The sequence below is a fragment of the Myotis myotis genome, unplaced genomic scaffold, assembly GCF_014108235.1.
Source record: "Myotis myotis isolate mMyoMyo1 unplaced genomic scaffold, mMyoMyo1.p scaffold_m19_p_6, whole genome shotgun sequence".
NCBI classification, from domain to species: Eukaryota; Metazoa; Chordata; class Mammalia; order Chiroptera; family Vespertilionidae; genus Myotis; species Myotis myotis.
Genome location: NW_023416368.1, coordinates 95,074,837 through 95,093,699, shown reverse-complemented (window position 1 = coordinate 95,093,699; position 18,863 = coordinate 95,074,837). Strand labels below are relative to the sequence as shown.

The 18,863-nt window shown below is 42.6% G+C and overlaps 1 pseudogene; it reads left to right on the top strand.

The window, feature by feature from the left end:
• Positions 1–16,765: 16,765 nt before the first annotated feature.
• On the top strand, positions 16,766–17,318 carry LOC118659199 (annotated as a pseudogene).
• The last annotated feature ends 1,545 nt before the right edge of the window (positions 17,319–18,863 follow it).

Here is an 18,863-nt window from a genome sequence, read left to right as displayed (position 1 = left end):
TCCAAGGTTCATCAATGTTGTCACAGTACTGTATTCCTTTCTATGGCTGAATAATGTCATTTTTCTGGATATGGAATTATTGCTTGACAGTTTTTTTCTTTCAGCATTTCACATATGTCTTCCCACTGCCTTCTGGCCTCTGAGCCCTACTGGAGACCAGACCCTCTTCCCACCTTGCAGGCTGGAGGCCAGACCTGGACTCCCCCAGGACTCTGGAGCCCTGCCATCCCCATTACCCCAGAATGAGGGCTCAGCCTCGTCAGAGCTACCTGGTTCCTTGTGTGAGAATAAACAAGTGATCTTTTCTGTCAAAGAAGTTTAGACAGCTGCCATTTTGGTTGAGGGTCTCATTAGATTTCTTGAGGATCTCACTATATTTATCGGCAGTCTCACCAGTCTTTTCGAGGGCCTTACTAAATTTATTGGTGGCTTCTAGACAGTTCTTGAGAGACCTTAAAAGTGTGGTTTTGAACTCTATATCCAGCATTTTGCTTTCCTCCATTTCTGTCATTTGTGTCCTGTTTCTTTGTCTCCGCATTTTTTATGCTTTCTTGGTGCACCCCCTAGTGGTCTTTGTGCACAGTCTTGTTGTGTAGTTAAGCCTTGATTGTTGTAGGTAGCACTGGGGGGGATTTGACCTCCAGGCCAACTGGGTGTGAGAATCAGCTGTGTCTGCAGTGGGAGAACTTCTGTCCTCTAGGGAGGTGCTAATCTAGCCTTTGCCTGAGGCTAACTAGCAAATGGCTCTGTGCAGGGCTTGGGCAGGGCGGGTCCAGGGGATCAACAGAGCAGGCTGAGTGAGCAGTTATGGCTGCTCTCAGTCCCATCCCCAGAGGCTCTGCCTCTCAGTGTCCCAGCAACCGCGGCAAGTACCTCGGAGAGAAAGCTGCCCTCGAGTTCTGACCGATGCCAGACAGTCCTGCTTCTCCCGTTTGAGTCTGGGTCCCCAGAGACTCGCCTGGAACTGGAGCCCAGAGACTGAGACTCCCTCCCAATTGAAACAAACAACCGCTCCCTCAGCCGCCAGCCCCCTCCACACACACCTCCACACCTTAGTATTTTACTTCCGCACCGCGCCTCCTCTGAGTCTCGGTATGCTTTTCTCTTTCCTTCTAGTTGTAGAATTTCCCCTCAGCCAGCCTTCCTGTGGTTCTAGGTGATGTCTGTTCCATCTTTTAGTTGTATTTTTGAAGTGGTTGTGCAGGGCAGCAATCTCCAGTGTTTACCTATGCCGCCATCTTGGTTTCCCTATTCCCAACACCCTTTCTTGATAAAAACTCTCAGCAAGGTAGGAATAGAAGGATCATACCTCAACATAATAAAAGCCATATATGACAAACCCACAGCCAACATCATAATCAATGGGCAAAAACTAAAACCATTCCCCCTAATAACAGGAACAAGACAGGGATGCCCCCTCTCACCACTCCTGTTCAACATAGTACTGGAAGTACTAGCCATTGCGATCAGACAAGAAGAAGAAATAAAAGGCATCCAAATTGGAAAAGAGGAAGTAAAACTGTCCTTATTTACAGATGACATGATACTGTACATAGAGAACCCTAAAGACTCCATCAAAAAATTATTAGACTTAATAAGTGAATTTGGCAGTGTAGCAGGATACAAAATTAATACCAAGAAATCTATGGCATTTCTTTACACCAATAGTGAACTTACAGAAAGTGAGACTAAGAAAGCAATCCCATTTACCATCGCATCAAAAAAAATTAAGATACCTAGGAATAAACTTAACTAAGGAGGTAAAAGACTTATATGAGAAAAACTACAGGACACTGATAAAAGAGATAGAGGAAGATATAAACAGATGGAAGAACATACCGTGCTCATGGATTGGTAGAATCAACATCATCAAATGTCCATAATATCCAAAGCAATCTATAGATTCAATGCAATCCCCCATCAAATTACCAATGGCATATTTCACAGATCTAGAACGAACGTTCCAAAAATTCACCTGGAATAAAAAAACACCTCGAATAGCTGCAGCAATACTGAGAAAGAAGAACAAAGTAGGTGGGATCAATACCAGATATCAAGCTGTATTACAAAGCCACTGTTCTTAAAACAGCTTGGTACTGGCACAAGAACAGACATATAGATCAATGGAACAGAATAGAGAACCCAGAAATTGATCCAAACCACTCTGCCCAATTAATATTCAACTAGGAGGCAAGAACATACAATGGAGACAAGACAGTCTCTTCAATAAATGGTGTTGGGAAAATTGGACAGATACATGCAAAAAGATGAAACTAGACCACCAACTCACACCATACACAAAAATAAACTCAAAATGGATAAAAGACTTAAATGTAAGACTGGAAACTATAAAAATACTAGAGGAATCCACAGGCAGCGAAATAGCAAACATATGCCAAAGGAATTTCTTCTCTGATACTGCACCTAGGGCAATGAAAAGTAAAGAGAAAATAAATAAATGGGACTACATCAAAATAAAAAGCTTTTGCACAGCAAAGGAAACCATCAACAAAACAACAAGAAGGCCCACTGCATGGGAGAACATATTTGCCAATGATATCACCAATAAGGGTTTAATCTCCAACATTTACAGGGAACTTATGCAACTTAACAATAGGAAGATAAACAATCCAATCAAAAAATGGGCAATGGACCTAGATAGACACTTTTTGAAAGGGAACATACAGAAGGCTGAAAGACATATGAAAACATGCTCAAGCCCCTATGTTCATAGCAGCACAATTCACCATAGCTAAGATTTGGAAACAGCCTAAGTGCCCATCAGCAGATGAGTGGATTAGAAAACTGTGGTACATATACACAATGGAATACTATGCTGCAGTAAAAAAAAAAGGGAACTCTTGCCTTTTGCAACAGCATGGATGGAACTGGAGAGCATTATGCTAAGTGAAATAAGCCAGTCAGAGAAAGATAAATACCACATGATCTCACTCATTTGTGGATTATAGAGAACAACATAGACTGATGAAAAGGGACAGACCCAAAGACTGAGAAACAGTGATCAGGCCATCAATCCCCAGAAGGAAAGTAGGGGAGGGCGGGGGTAAGGGGAAGAGATCAACCGAAGGACTTGTATACATGTATATAAGCCAAACCAATGGACATGGACAACAGGGGGATGGGAGCATGAGTGGGGGGGGGGGAGGTTGGGGGTTAATGGGGGGGATGAGGACATATTCGTAATACCTTAACTAATAATAATAAAAAAAAAGAAAACATGCTCAAAGTCATTAATTATACCAGAGATGCAAATCAAAACGACAATGCGGTATCATCTCACACCTGTCAGAATAGCTATCATCAACAAATCAATAAACAACAAGTGTTGGAGAGGATGTGGAGAAAAAGGAACCCTTCTACACTGCTGGTGGGAATGCAGATTGGTGCAGCCACTGTGGAGAACAGTATGGAGTTTCCTCAAAAAACTAAAAATGGAACTCCCATTTGACCCAATGATCCCACTTCTAGGAATATATCCCAAGAAACCAGAAACACCAATCATAAAGGATATATGCACCCCTATGTTCATAGCAGTACAATTCACCATAGCTAAGATTTGGAAACAGCCTAAGTGCCCATCAGCAGATGAGTGAATTAAAAAACCATGGTACATCCACACAATTGAATACTATGCTGCGGTAAAAAAGAAGGAACTCTTGCCATTTGCAACAGAATGGATGGAACTGGAGAGCATTATGCTAAGTGAAATAAGCCAGTCAGAGAAAGATAAATACCACATGATCTCACTCATTTGTGGAATATAGAGAACAACATAGACTGATAAATAGGGACAGATCCAAAGACAGAGAAACATCGATCAGACTATCAATCCCCAGAGAGAAAGTAGGGGAGGGTGGGGGTAATGGGAAGAGATCAACCAAAGGACTTGTATGCATACATATAAGCCAAACCAATGGACATGAACAACAGGGGGATGAGAGCATTGAGTGCGGGAGGCGGAGGGGGGAGGTTGGGAGTTAATGGGAGGGGATGAGGACACACTTGTAATACCTTAACCAATAAAGAAATTAAAGATTAAATAAATAAATAAATAAATAAAAATAAATTTAAAAAATTTTACTGGTTCTTTCTTCCGCCTCACAAATCTATTGGACTCTAGTAAAATTTTTATTTCAGTTATTGTACTTTACAACTCCAGAATTTCTATATGGTTTATTTTTATAATTTCTCTCTTTATTGATATTCTCTATTTGGTGACATTGTTCTCAGACTTTTCTTTAATTCTTTAGAAAAGATTTCCTTTAAGGCCCTGAGCAGCCCCACCACCACTGCTGACCTAGTAACCATCACACCCTTGGAGAAGCCACAGCTGTTGCAGCTGGCCCCAGTCACCATCACCACAACCATGAGCAGCAAGACCAATATCCAACAGCTGCTTACCACCCCGACCCTCAGTGCTGCCAACACCAGCCCAGCACCACAGGCAGCAGCACAGAGAGCGGTGGCCTGGGAGACCTCACATCAGCACACCTGTTGACAGGGACAAAAGGGTCATCACAAAGAAGTTTTGAGGAACAGTAAAATGGTTTAATGTAAGAAACAGATGTGGTTTCATCAACAGGAATGACACCAAGGAAGATGTATTTGTGTACCAGACTGCCATAAAGAAGAATGAACCCAGGAATTACCATTGCAGTGTAGAAGATGTAGAGGATTTGTTGAAGGAGAAAAGGTTATGGAGGCAGCAAATGTTACAAGCCCTGGTGGAGTTCCAGTGCAAGGCAATAAATACGCAGCAGACTGTAACCATTATAGATGCTGTCCATGTTGCAGGGGTCCTCCACGCAATTACAAGCAGAATTACCAGAATAGTGAGAGTGGGAAAAGAATGAGGGATCAGGGCTGAGTTCCCTCCCCCTTTGCTGCCAGTCCACAGACCCTGGCCTGGCCTGGCGGGGCAACGCTGGGTGAGCGTTAGGGCCTGCGGGGCGCACTGACCAGGAGCTGAGAGCAGCAGCCACGCCGGTGTGAGTGGCTGGCAGAGGCAGAGGGCGCGTGGGGGTGGCCCTCCTTGCTCAGCATTATGGAGCCAAGCCTTTTGAGAGAACAGGAGCTGTTCAAAAAAACAAGCACTTTCCACTTTTGTAGTATGTTCAGTATCTTGAGTCATCAACATCATCATCATCAAAGAAGAAGAAAGCAAAACTAGAACATGGAGGGATATCAGGCTCTGAACTGATCTGTCTCGCTGGGACCAGTGATACCTAAATAATAATAAACACACTGAACATCCAGGTCTTGGTTTCTGAATTCCATACTATACTTAAAACCAACCAGGGTATGTGGTGTGATCGTGATTTAATTCATTTTTTCCATATAGATCTACCACTGTCCCAGCAACATTTATTGAATTGTTTAACTGCTCCACAATGATCTGCTGTGTCAAGTCTGCAAGAAATAAAATTTCCAGTATGCTTGGATTTGTTTAAAAAAAAAAAAAAAAACACCAACCAGGCTAGGCCTAGAAAAGCAGCAAAACCAGGTGGGTGACACCAAGACCAGCTGCAATGACTAACGACCCCACCAATCAGTGGAGACCACAACCCTGAAGGAGCACACCTAGAAAACTGATGAATGTTCTGCTGAAACCCTCACCTAAGGCCTCCCCTAAGATTCCTGCCTGCAAGAGACATAAAAACCTCAAGACAGCTGAAGCCGGTTTGGCTCAGTGGATGGAGCGTCGGCCTGCAGACTGAAAGGTCCCGGGTTCGATTCTGGTCAAGGGCATGTGCCTGGGTTGCGGGCACATCCCCAGTGGGGAGTGTGCAGGAGGCAGCTGGTCGATGTTTCTCTCTCATCGATGTTTCTGACTCTCTCTCTCCTTTCCTCTCTGTAAAAACTCACTAAAATATATTTTTTAAAAAACAAACAAACAAACAAACAAAAAAAAAACCTCAAGACAAAGGACCTAGTTGTGCTCTCCTTCCAGGAGCACGCCCACACCTCCTCCCACCCCATCTTCCCCCACAGGTATGCATCTCCTAAACTCTAAGGGACCCCACAGGGTTTGTAACCTGGGCAGCAGTGGGAAACAGCAGTTCATCCCAGATAAACCCCCTGAACCTGTCCCCAAGGCCCCTTTTCTCTGACTTCCCAGAGAGCCAAGCAGATCAGTCTAGCCTCATTTCCCCAGCCCTTTCTTGTTTCACTGTCACCAGCTTTAATAAACGTCCTCTAAAATTCACCTGGACTCATGAAATTTTTCCTGCACCAAGTCAAGAACCCACACACTACAGGCTGGCCCTAGGTAGACCCATTCAGGAGCAGATTCCCTTTCCAGTAACACCAGGACCTCTCATAGATAAATGGGAACACACAGACACACACACAAATATTTCTCTATAGTTTTTTTCTAGCATATTTTATTTATTTTTATTGTTGAGTGTGTTAGGTCTGATCGAATAATTGAAGGGACACACCCTCCCCTGGGAACTGACCTTTATATCACTTCACAACTGACATTCCCTTTTGCTTAGCACTTGCTAAGACCACATTCCACTTGCTAAGACCATTATCTTTCCCCTCAGGACCTGCCCAGAGAATTCTCCACCCAGAAAAAGCCTGCCTAGAGTCCTTTAAAATCTGAGTCCCCATCCTTGGGTGCTGGGGCCATTTTGGGGCTCAGCCCATCAGGCTTTCCAGAGGACCTAATAAATTCATAATTCTTTATCCCTTTTGGCCTCATGCGTTCCTCCTTCAGTGACCCTAACAGAGAGTATTACAAATGTCCCCTATTTTCTCCCCTTTGCCCTCCTCCACCTGGTTCCTGTCCCACCCAAGCCTTCATAACACTATTGTCTGTGTCCATGGGCTATGCATATAAATTCTTTGGTTAATCTCTCCCCATCCACCCATCCACATCCACCTGCCCTCTGAAATTCATCAGTCTGGTCCATGTTTCTATATCTCTGGATCTATTTTATTTTGTTTATTATACTCCACAGATGAGTGAGATTATATGACACTTATCTTTCTCTGACTGGCTTATTTCACTTAGCATAATACTCTCCAGGTCCCTCCATGCTGTCTCAAAGGATGAGATCCATCTTTTTGCAGCTACATAGTATTCCATTGTGTAAATGTAACACAGGTTTTTTTTATCCACTCATCTACTGATGGGCACTAGGGCTGTTTCCAGATCTTAGCTATTGTAAATAACGCTGCTAGGAACATAGGGGTACATATATTCTTTCTAATTGGTGTTTTGGGATTTTTAGGATATATTCCCAGAAGTGGGATCACTAGATCAAACAGCAGTTCTATATTTAATTTTTTGAGGAATCTCCATACTGTTTCCATAGTGGCTGCACCAGTCTGTGTTTCTACCAGAAGTGTACTAGGGTTCCCTTTTCCCCATATCCTCATCAGCATTTTGTTGTTGTTGATGATTTATTGATTGTAGCCATTCTGGCTGGTGTGAGGTGATATCTTATTGTGGTTTTGATTTGTATCTTTCTGATGATTAGTGATGTTGAACGTTGTTTCATGTCTATTGGCCATCTCTATGTCCTCTTCGGAGAAGTATCTATTCAAGCCCTTTATTCATTTTTTAAATTGTCTCCCTGGTGTTGAGTTGTATGAGTTCTGTTTACTTTGGAAATTAACCCCTTATTAGATGTATCATTGGCAAATATGTTCCCCCATACAGTGGGTCCCCTTTTCATTTTGAGGATGGTTTATTTTGCTGTGCAGAGGCTTTTTATTTTGATATATTCCCATTTGTTTATTTTTTCCTTTGTTTCTCTTGCTTTAGGAGATATATCGGTGAAAATTCTGCTACATGAGATGTCTGAGATTTTATTGCCTATTTTTCTTCTAGGTTTTTTATAGTTTTGCAACTTACATTTGTCTTTAATACATTTTGCATTTATTCTTGTGTATGGTGTAAGTTGGTGGTCTAATTTCATTTTTTTTTCTTTTGCATGCACCTGTCCAACTTTTCCAACACCATATATTGAAGAAACTATCTTTATTCCATTGTTTGCTCTTGCCTCCTTTGTCAAATATTGACCGTAGTGGCAGGGGTCAATTTCTGGGGTCTTTGTTCTGTGCTAGTAGCAGGCTGTTTTCATTAGAATGTCTTTGCAGTAGAGTTTGAGATCTGTATTGTGATCCCTCCAACCTTATTCTTCATTATCAAGGCTGCTGTTGCTATTTGGGGTCTTTTTTGGTTTCATATAAATTTTTGGAGTATTTGTCTAGATCTGTGAAGTATGCTGATGATATTTTAGATTATAGATTGCATTCAATCTATAGGTTGCTTTGGGTAGTGTGGACATTTTAACGATATTAATTTTTCCAATCCATGAACACGGTATATGCTTCCATTTGTTTATATCTTCCTCTATTTATTTTTTCAATTTCCTATAGTTTTCCAAGTACAGGTCTTTTATCTACGTGGCTAAGTTTATTTCTAGGTATCTTTTTGTTGTTGTTGCAATGGTAAGTGGGATTTGTTTTGTTTTTAGTTTCTATTTCTGAGAGTTATTGGTGTATAAAAATAACCTATTTCTGAATATTAATTATGTATCCTGCTACTTTGTCAAATTCAATTATTAGATCTAGTAGGGTATTTTTTTTTTTTTTGGTGGAGTCTTTAGGGTTTCCTACGTACAATATCAGTTTTACTTCCTTCTTTTCAATTTGGATGCCTTTTATGTTTTTTTCTTATATGATCACTGTGGCTAGAACATCCAGTACTATGTTGAATAAGAGTGATGAAAGTGAACATTCCTCTCTTGTTCCTGTTCTTAGTGGTAATTGTTTTAGTTTTTGCCCATTGAGTATGATGTTGGCTGTAGGTTTGTCATTATGTTGATCCCTCTGTTTCCACGTGGCTGAAAGTTTTTATAAAAAATGGGTATTGGATTTTGTCAAATGCTTTTTCTACATCTATTGATATTATTGTGTGACTTTTATCCTTCATTTTGTTTATGTGATGTATCACATTTATTGATTTGTGAATATTGCACCAGCCTTGCATTCTCAGAATAAATCCCACTTGGTCATGGTATATGATCTTTTTCATATATTGCTGGATGTGATTTGCTAATATTTTGTTGAGGATTTTAGCATCTATGTTCATCAGGGATATTGGTCTGTAATTCTCTTTGTAGTATCTTCATCTGGTTTTGGAATTAGGATAATGCTGGCCTCCTAAAAAGAGCTTGGATTTTTTAATAGTTTGAGGAAGATAGGTGTTAGCTCTTCTTTGAATGTTTGGTAAAACTTGCCTGTAAATCCATCTGATACAGAACTTTTGTTTGCTGGGAGTTTTTTTATTACTGCTTCAATTTCATTAGTTATCTCTATATATATGTTTAAGAGCATGAGTTTACACCAACACTTTCAATTAAATACAATAGAGTTCATTGTAATTTTTTCTCTATTCATCTTTGTAACATCCTTCTCTGATGTTGAAAATCCTGAATCAATCCCCCTGTATATAACCAATCTCCTTTTTCATCACCATCCCCTACCTTGTGTGGATACCACCTCACTGTGCTTGGACATTGAGCTCTCCCACTAGGCAGACGACCCCCATACTATTCTCCTTCTTACCTCATTTGTGATCTCACAGCCCATAGTAGTAGGCCATCCTCTCATGTGGATGCTCTCCTCACAAGAACTGGACTCCAATACCACTGTGAACACTTATTTACTCTCACCCTAATGGGCTCTCCATCCATGCAAGCCCACCCATACTCAGAGCCAGAGTCTGCCTGTTTCTTGGTATGGAAGCTGCCACTGTTCTTGGCTCATTTTATCTCTGAAATCCATCTCATTAAGGCTTCCTTGCATTCATCATCTTAACTAGCCCTGATGTAAAGCATGGATTTTCCTCTGTTTTTTTCTACTTGTCACCATGGAAGTGAGGGTCTTTGGGGTCCTTCTACATTCTAACCAGAGGCAGAAATCCTACCAGCATTCCTAGAGCACTTCTTTTGTGCTGAATGTTTTTTGGACATGATTTCAGTTAATCCCCATAACACAGCTATTAGTGTCCTCATTGTACCTATGAGCAAACAGGCTCAAAGATTACTTCACCTGCCCATGGTCCCTGCTACAGATGGATTCAAACCATGAAAGCACATTGTTTTTCATTCACCTCTCTGCCCCCAACTCAGACCAGCTCAAAATAAAGTGGGGGTAGAGGCTGATAGTATTGCCTCTCATATTTGGGAAGTCCAAGAAAGAGAGGGAAGGGCCCAAATTCAGGTTTAAAATTTATCTGTTTACTATCTGTCCCCCACAGTGCAACCGTCTAGACCCGTGGGGGTCTAGACGAGCCACATGCGGCTCTTTAGCCCCTTAAGCGTGGCTCTTCCTAAGCCTTAGGAGTACCCTAATTAAGTTAATAACAATGTACCTACCTATATAGTTTAAGTTTAAAAAAATTTGGCTCTCAAAACAAATTTCAATCGTTGTACTGTTGATATTTGGCTCTGTTGACTAATGAGTTTGCCGACCACTGGTCTAAACCAAGAGTTGACAAACATTTTCTGAAAAGTACCAGATAACAAATATTTTTTGGCCTTGTGGGCCATACAGTTTCTGTCACATCTACTCAACTCTGCCACTATAACATGAAAACACCACGGATGATATATCAGTGAATGAACAGGGGTATGTTTCACTAAATTACAGTTGGCCCTTGAATAATTCGGGTTTGACTGCATGGGTCCACTTACACATGGATTTTTTTTTCAATAAATACCTGTACTGTTTTTAATCAACAGTTGGGAGTTCACAGGGGCAGAGGAATGACAGTATGCAATGATCTATGCCATTATTTTTATTAGGTCATTTTTTAATTGATTTTAGAGAGAGGAATGAAGAGAGAGAGAGAGAGAGAGAGAGAGAGAGAGAGAGAGAGAGAGAGAATCAATTGAAGAATGAGCCCTGAAAGAACTGACTCCGTCCCATCCCCTTGCCCTCTATCTAAACCATTAACATTCCATTTTATTCCCATAAATTTTGTTAGGACTGACTTTCAGGCACAGATGGTCCATTAACCTGTTAATTCCAGGGTATAACTAAATCAGGTAAGTAACTAAGCTGTTTCTAGCTTCTGTAAATATGCTTGCTTGAATAATGGGAAAATAAAAGGGAGGGGGGCTGGAAATCTGAGCCTGTGGTGGGAATCTGGTGTACATTCTTATCAGTTTATGGTCTGCTCACTGCTCCCTCTTAAATTGTCTATATTGGAGGACCTGTTTGCTTAACCATATTGAAAAGGCCATAAGCTAAAATTCTCCCAGACAGAGTTGTCAGGGCTGGCACCAGGCCAGGCCTTGAGATAGGATCTCACAGCACAAATCCTAGAGTTTTTTTCCTCGTTTTGCTTTTATAAGCTTACCCCTAACTTCTGTTTGGGACCGCGAGGTTTAGAGTGGCAAAAAGCCCTTTGTGGTCCCGGTGTGTCAGTTTTGAAATAAAAGCTCCCAAATTTGACCCTCTGGCTGTGGCATCTTGCTGAATTTCAATACAATACAATCAGTTGCCTCCCAAATGTGCCCTGACCAGGGATTGAATCCAAAACCTGGATATGTGCCCTAACCAGGAACCAAACCTACCACCTTTTGGTGAATCAGGTAATGCTCCCACAAACTAAGCCACACTGGCCAGGGTGATCTATGTCATCTACCCTAATAAAAGAGAAAGATGCAAATTGACCGTACCTTCATGATGCCCACCAGCCAATCAGGAGTGAGTATGCAAATTAACCTCATCGCCTCTGTGGAGACTGACAGCAGGGAGGAGGCAGCTCCCAGCACTGCACTGCCTGCTTGGCCGTCGCTGCAGCCCACAGCCTGCTTGGCCATTGCTGTGGTGGCCTGGGAGCAGGCAAGCACCGACTGCAGGCAGCACCCAGCATGGCCTGCTTGGCAGTCGCTGTGGTGTGGAGCAGACAGGCCCTGCAGAGAGCAGAGAACCACTGGGAGCAGGCCTAAGCCATCAGTAGGACATCCCCTGAGGGCTCCCAGATTGGACAGGGTGCAGGTCAGGCTGGGACACACACACAGACACACACACACACACACACACACACACACACACACACACACCTGTGCACAAATTTCATGCACTGGGCCTCTAGTTTTATATAAGAGACTAGAGGATCTGTGGATTTTGGTATCCACAAAGGATCTTGAAACCAACCCCATGGATATCTAGGTGCAACTTAGAAGTTTTGGGAAAGTCAAAGTTACCCGTGGATTTTGACTATGTAGGGTGTCAGCACCCTTAACCTCTGTGTTGTTCAAGGATCAACTGTTTTTATAAAAAGAGCTGGGGACTGGCTGTTCAGAAGGAAGAGACTGAGTCTATTTTCTTCACTGCTATACCCCCAATGTAAAGAACACTGCCCACCACATAGTAGGCGCTCCGTCAGTGTTTGTTAAATGAATAAACGAATTACTTTTGTTTGTATGTTCTTGGTGGAGAAGAGGTGGCATGACCAGAGTGAGTGGTGCTGGTGGATTTGTTGAACAGACAGTGCAAGATCCAACTTGGAAATATGTTACAGGTCTTCTGGAGGAGTTTTATTCCTTTAAGAAGAGGGAAAGAAACAATTTTTATTTGGCATCTGTTTGGTGCTAAGGACCTGTTCTTTCTCATGACAGCCCTGTGAGGTAGTTTTATACCAAAGACTAAATGTTTGTGTCCTCCCAGAATTCCTATGATGAAACCTAATCCCCAATGTGATAGTATTTGGGGGTGGGGCATTTGGAAGTGACTAGGTCATGAATGAGATGGCTGTCTATGAACCAGGAAGAGGATTCTCACCACAAATGGAATCTGCCAGTGCCTTAATCTCAGACTTGCAACCTCCAAAACTGTAAAGACTAAATGTTGGTTATTTAAGCCACCTAGTCTATGGTATTTTGTTATAGCAGCCTGAATGGATTAAGACAGTCTGTGTCCCATATCACATTGGGGAAACTAAGGCTCAGAGAGTTGGGAAGACCTGCTCCTGGCTGCATGGCTTGAGGCAGAGCTAGAGTCCCCAGCCAGGTCTGCCTGATTTGGCATACTCTTTGTGCTTGGCTGAACTTCCTAAGGTGGTGGTGGCTTTTCTATCTCCAGAGGCACATCAGCAAAACTGGAACATCAATCCCTCAGGAAGGCCAAAGATGATACTCTCTCTTGGGTGTACTATTCCTACCAAATTCATTATTAACCCTTCTGCCTGGTATTCCATACCTTGTAATTAGATCCCAAACTAGCCATCTAGTTTTTCTTCCTAAGGCCCTAGAGTCCTGCTGAAAACTTTCAGTTCCTCTAGGGAGTCACATTCTCTTTCATTTCCTAATCTTTGCAGGTGCTGACCACTCTAACAGAAACACTCCTTCCTCCACCCCATTTCAACACTTCATTCTTCAGAATGTAACCCTTACCCTAGAATGTAACCTTCTGGAAGTTCTGGCATGTTTTCCTATATCACCAAGCAATTCTAAAATTCTCAGCCATCACTGACTGGATGTCCTACAAATTTAAGTCAATTCTGACATTATCAACCTGGTTATAGCATCAGAGCTATTTTAAAAATTCAACTGAGCCCTAGCCGGTTTGGCTCAGTGGATAGAGTGTCAACCTGTGGACTGAAGGACACCAGGTTCGATTCTGGTCAAGGGCATGTACCTTGGTTGCAGGCTTCTCCATGGCCTGGGTCCTGGTCAGGGCACATGCAGGAGGCAACCAATCGATGTGTTTCTTCCACATCAATATTTCTCTCTGTCTTTTCCTCTCCCACTCTCTCTAAAAATCAATGGAAAAACATCCTCGGGTGAGGATTAAAAAAAAAAAAAAAGTTCCACTGAGTGAATTTTAATGATCTTATTAGCTTTATTCAATGATTTGTGAATCAAATGGATCTAATCTAGCAGTTAGCGCTCTGAAGAGCTATGCAAAGCAAGAGATTTTAGAGAGAGGGGAACAGAAACAAGGAAGTTGTACAATGCAGAAAAAGTGGGTTGGTTATTGCAAGGTTACTTTCCCTACAGGGGATGGCTAGTGCTGATCAGGCGATTCTTGGTTAAGATTCCATTTCTGGGAGTGACGAAACTGTCATTAACTTAAGTCTCAGTTTGGTGACATAGAGCTTAGCATAAGCGATTCCATTTGGGGTCTGTTGTCTTGTTTTTAACAGATCCCTCAGTCCCACAAGACTGTCCCCAATTTCAGACACCAATTGAAAGTCCAGGCCACCCATATTTCCGATGGACTGACTATAAATCAGAGGTTGTCATGTCACCCTCCTCAGTCCAATAATTTGTTAGGACAACTCATAAAACTCCAGGAAACATTAACTAAACTTATGTTTACTAGGGGTTTTTTTTTTAATGTTTTTAATTGATTTTTAGGTAGCGAGGAAGGGAGAGGGAGAGATAGAAACATCAATGAGAGATAAACATCCATCCTGCATGTCCCCTACTGGGGCTTGAGCCCTAAACCCCGGCACGTGCCCTGACCCAGAATCAAACCAGTGATCTCTTGGTGCGTGGGATGACCAAGTGCAATCCACTGAACCACATCGGCTGGGCAAATAATTGGTCTTACTTCTTTTGTTTTTTAATGTATTTTTATTTATTTCAGAGAGGAAGGAAGAGAGCTAGAAACATCAATGAGAGAAAATCATTGCTTGACTGCCTCACCACACTCCCTACTGGGGATTGAGTCCAAAACCCCGGCACGCGTCCTGACTGGGAATCGAAACATGACTTCCTGGTTCATAGGTCAACACTCAACCACTGAGCCACACCAGCCAGGCTTACTAGTTTATTACAAAGGACATGCTAAAGAATACAGATAAACAGCCAGATGAAGAGGTACATAGGATGAGGTCCAGAAGGATCCCAAGCACAAGAGCTCTGTGTCTGTGGAACTGGGATGCCTCACCAGCCAGCTCATCAACTCATATTTCAAGAGTTTTTGTAGAGCTTAATCTCCAACCCTGTAATCACTTGACCAACCTAAGACTATAAAGTGGCCCTACTCTGAGTTATCTCATTAGCATAAGCTCTGGTGTGATCAAAAGAGACTTCTTATGCCCAGTCAGTGTGGCTCAGTGGTTGAATGTCAACCTATAAACCAGGTCACAGTTTGATTCCTGGTCAGGGCACATGCCCAGATTGCGGGCTTAATTCCCAGTGTGGGTTGTGCAGGAGGCAATCGGTCAACGATTCTCTCTCATCATTGATGTTTCTATCTTTCTCTCCCTCTCACTTCCTCTCTGAAATCAATAAAAATATATTTTTTAAAAAAAGAACGAAACCCCATGCTTTACATCTATCTATCTCCCCCTCTAGACTGTGAGTTCCACGTGGAGAGACTGAGTTCAACAAATGTCTAGTGAACAAATGAAGTGAGTGAGCAAATGTTGGCTCATTCCACTGTCCAGTTAATTTCTACATTATATACAGACACATCTTTTTTTAATTTTTTTATTTATTGATTTGAGAGAGAGAGAGAGAAAGGGAAAAAATCAAATTTTTTGTTGTTCCACTTATTTATGCATCCATTGATTGATTCTTGCATGTGCACGGACCAAGGATCAAACCAACTGGGCTACCTGGATCAATACCACCTCCTCCAGAAAGGCTTCCTTCCCTATCCACTTGGAGTTCTTTTCCAAACTAGTTGAGCTGCACAGACTCTGTCACACCCTGTAAACTTTGATTGGCAGCAGGAGTTTTTCCCCAAGTCAAACTGTTAAGGGCAGAAATAGACTATTGGGAACTAACTATAATTATAAGAAATATTAATCATGCTCTATTAACCATGATGGTTCTGCTCTGATTAAGGAAAGCACATTCTCACCTGGTTGAGAGTTGTACGCCCTGGGACATGGGAGCTAACATCAGAATACAGTCCATCCTCCTGTCCCAAGAACTGCCTATCATTATGGAGAGACTTACAATCTCATGGCTGAAACAGTCTAGTCCAGGGGTGGGCAAACTTTTTGACTCGAGGGCCACAATGGGTTCTTAAACTGGACCGGAGGGCCGGAACAAAAGCATGGATGGAGTGTTTGTGTGAACTAATATAAATTCAAAGTAAACATCATTACATAAAAGGGTACGGTCTTCTTTTTTTTTTTTTTTAGTTTTATTCATTTCAAACGGGCCGGATCCTGCCCGTGGGCCGTAGTTTGCCCATGGCTGGTTTAGTCCCAGAGGTGCCTGCCCTCTGCAACCCCCACCAGCCCACATGGCTTGTTACCTGTAATGATTATACTGTGCCTACTTTCCCATGCCTGTAATTCCTACTTTCCTGTGTAATCATTGTACTTCTACCCAATATAACCATCTGGCTTACAGGGAGAGGCAGAGCAGATTTTTGTGGATGACCTGCTGCTCTCCCATACTGCCAGCATTATTGGAATAAACGCTCATATATCATTCAACCCTGACTCTGCGTAATTGGCTCAAGTAGTGACAGGCAGTCTGAACTCCTCGGTTATCTGGTTACAAGACCCCACTTAACTCCTCAATTCTTAGACACAAGCCACCTGCTCCTTTAGAGATATGTCTCTCCTTCTTTGAAATGTGAGCCAAGCTGGGCTGGCCTCTCAGAAACTTGCCCACAATGGAATTACAGAACCTCAGCTAACAACCACTGATCAGAAAGAGACCCCCATGGGGCTGTGCACAGGAATCAAAAAACAGGACAGCAGCGGTGCCAGCCCTTTCACAGTGGCAGCCATTGAGGAGCAGAAGCCATGGCTTTGTGCTACCCAATGGCCTTGGGCCTCAACAAAGGCCACATGGTGACCAAAAACATGAGCAAGCTGAGGCACAGCAGAGGCTCAGCCACCACTGCACGCACCTCACCAAACACACCAAGTTGGTGCAGGAAATGATCCAAGAGGTGTGTATGTGTGACTTTGCCCCCCATGATAGGCACGCTATGGAGCTGCTCAAGGTTAAGGACAAGAGAGCCCTGAAATGTGTCAAGAAAAGGGGACACATGCCCTACAGGCAAAGCTCACTGGTTGAGCATCGACCTATGAACCAGGAGATCAAGGTTCAATTCCCAGTCAGGGCATATGCCCTGATTGCGGGCTCAATCCCCAGTGGGGCGTGCAGGCGGCATCCGATCAATGATTCTTTCTCATCAATGAGGTTTCTTCTCTCTCTCCCTCTCCCTTCCTCTCTGAAATAAAATTTAAAAAAAAAGAAAGAAAGAAAAGGGGACACACATCTATGTCAAGAGGAAGAGAGGAGCTGAGCAATGTCCTTGCCATGAGGAAAGCAGCAACCAAGAAGGACTGAGCCCCATCCCCGCTGTGTGTAATAAAACCTGTTCAGGAAAAATAAATTTAAAAACAGGCAGCCTGTTCGGTGTCTCGCCAGGCTAGACAGCGCCACCCAGAGGTTTGAGGTGGCTTCAACACATGTTTACAGAACAGATACCAAACTTTCCTACCTCCTTGCCTTAGCTCTGGCTAGAGTCTGCTAGAACCTCTGCCTGGCATGCCGCCCTTCCCCCACCTCTCCGACATTTTACCTGTTCTTGAGAGTTCACGGTCCTCCAGATTTGCTCATTTCCCTCACCTTGCTCCTTAGCCCCTCCTGGTCACTGTTGCCCTGGAGAGCCCTGGGAAGGAGGGTATGCCCAGACACCTGCCCTGCAGTAGTTGGCTCCTGGGTCAGCTGCTGTTTTCAGCCCCAAAGGCTCCATTCCTGGTGTTGCAGATGCATTGTGCCCCGCATACTGGAACAAGGAGACTTCTAGGAACTTGGTTATGCTTCTCTCATCTTTGAGGAAAAACCTCCTGAGTCCTCTAGGTGTCACCAAACATCTCAGAAAAGGGTTGTCCTCATTCCTGCCATCACCTCCTCTCTCTTTCCTTCTCCTGGCTGCTTTACCTCCCACCACCCTCCAAAAATGACCAATGACAGAATTTACCTTCCCCCTGAGCAAACCAACAGATCCATTTTTGTCTTGGTCCTACCCTGATAGGGATGGCCATTCCCTTCTCCTTGCGTGAGCCCTCCTCTCACCTAGGACTCTTCCTACCTTCCAGGCTGCTCCCGCTCCACCTCTTTCACAGGCTCTTCTGCCTGAACAGCTAACATCATATTTCTTAAAAAAAGAAAAACAAAGTCAGAGAACTCACACTTTCCAATTTCAAGAAAAAAAAATATATACATACATATATATATATATATATATATATAGAGAGAGAGAGAGAGAGAGAGAGAGAGAGAGAGAGAGAGAGAGAGGAAGGGAGAGAGAGTAAAATCTTGGACATTTCTTATAGCAATATTTTTTCTGATATATCTTCCTGGTCAAGTGAAACAAGAGAAAACATGAAAAAAATGAGACTACATCAAACTAAGAAGTTTTGGCACAGCAAAGGAAACTATCAACAAAATGAAGAGACAACCAACCCACTGACTGGGAGAACATATTTGCCAATGATACATCTGATAAAGGATTACTATCCACAATTTATAAAGAACTTATAAAACTCAACACCAAAAAAACAAACAATCCAATTTTTAAAATGGGCAAAGGAACTAAATAGACACTTCTCCAAAGAGGACATGCAGATGGCCAATAAATATATGAAAAGATGTTCAATGTCCCTAATCATCAGAGAAATGCAAATCAAAACCACAATAATATCACCCCACACCTGTCAGAACGACTATTATCAATAAATTAACAAATAACAAGTGTTGTCCAGGACATGGAGAAAGGGGAACTGTCTTGGTGGGAATGTAGATTGATACAGCCACTGTGGAAAGCAATATGGAATTATCTCAAAAAATTAAAAATGGCCTGGCCAGCGTGGCTCAGTGGTTGAGCAT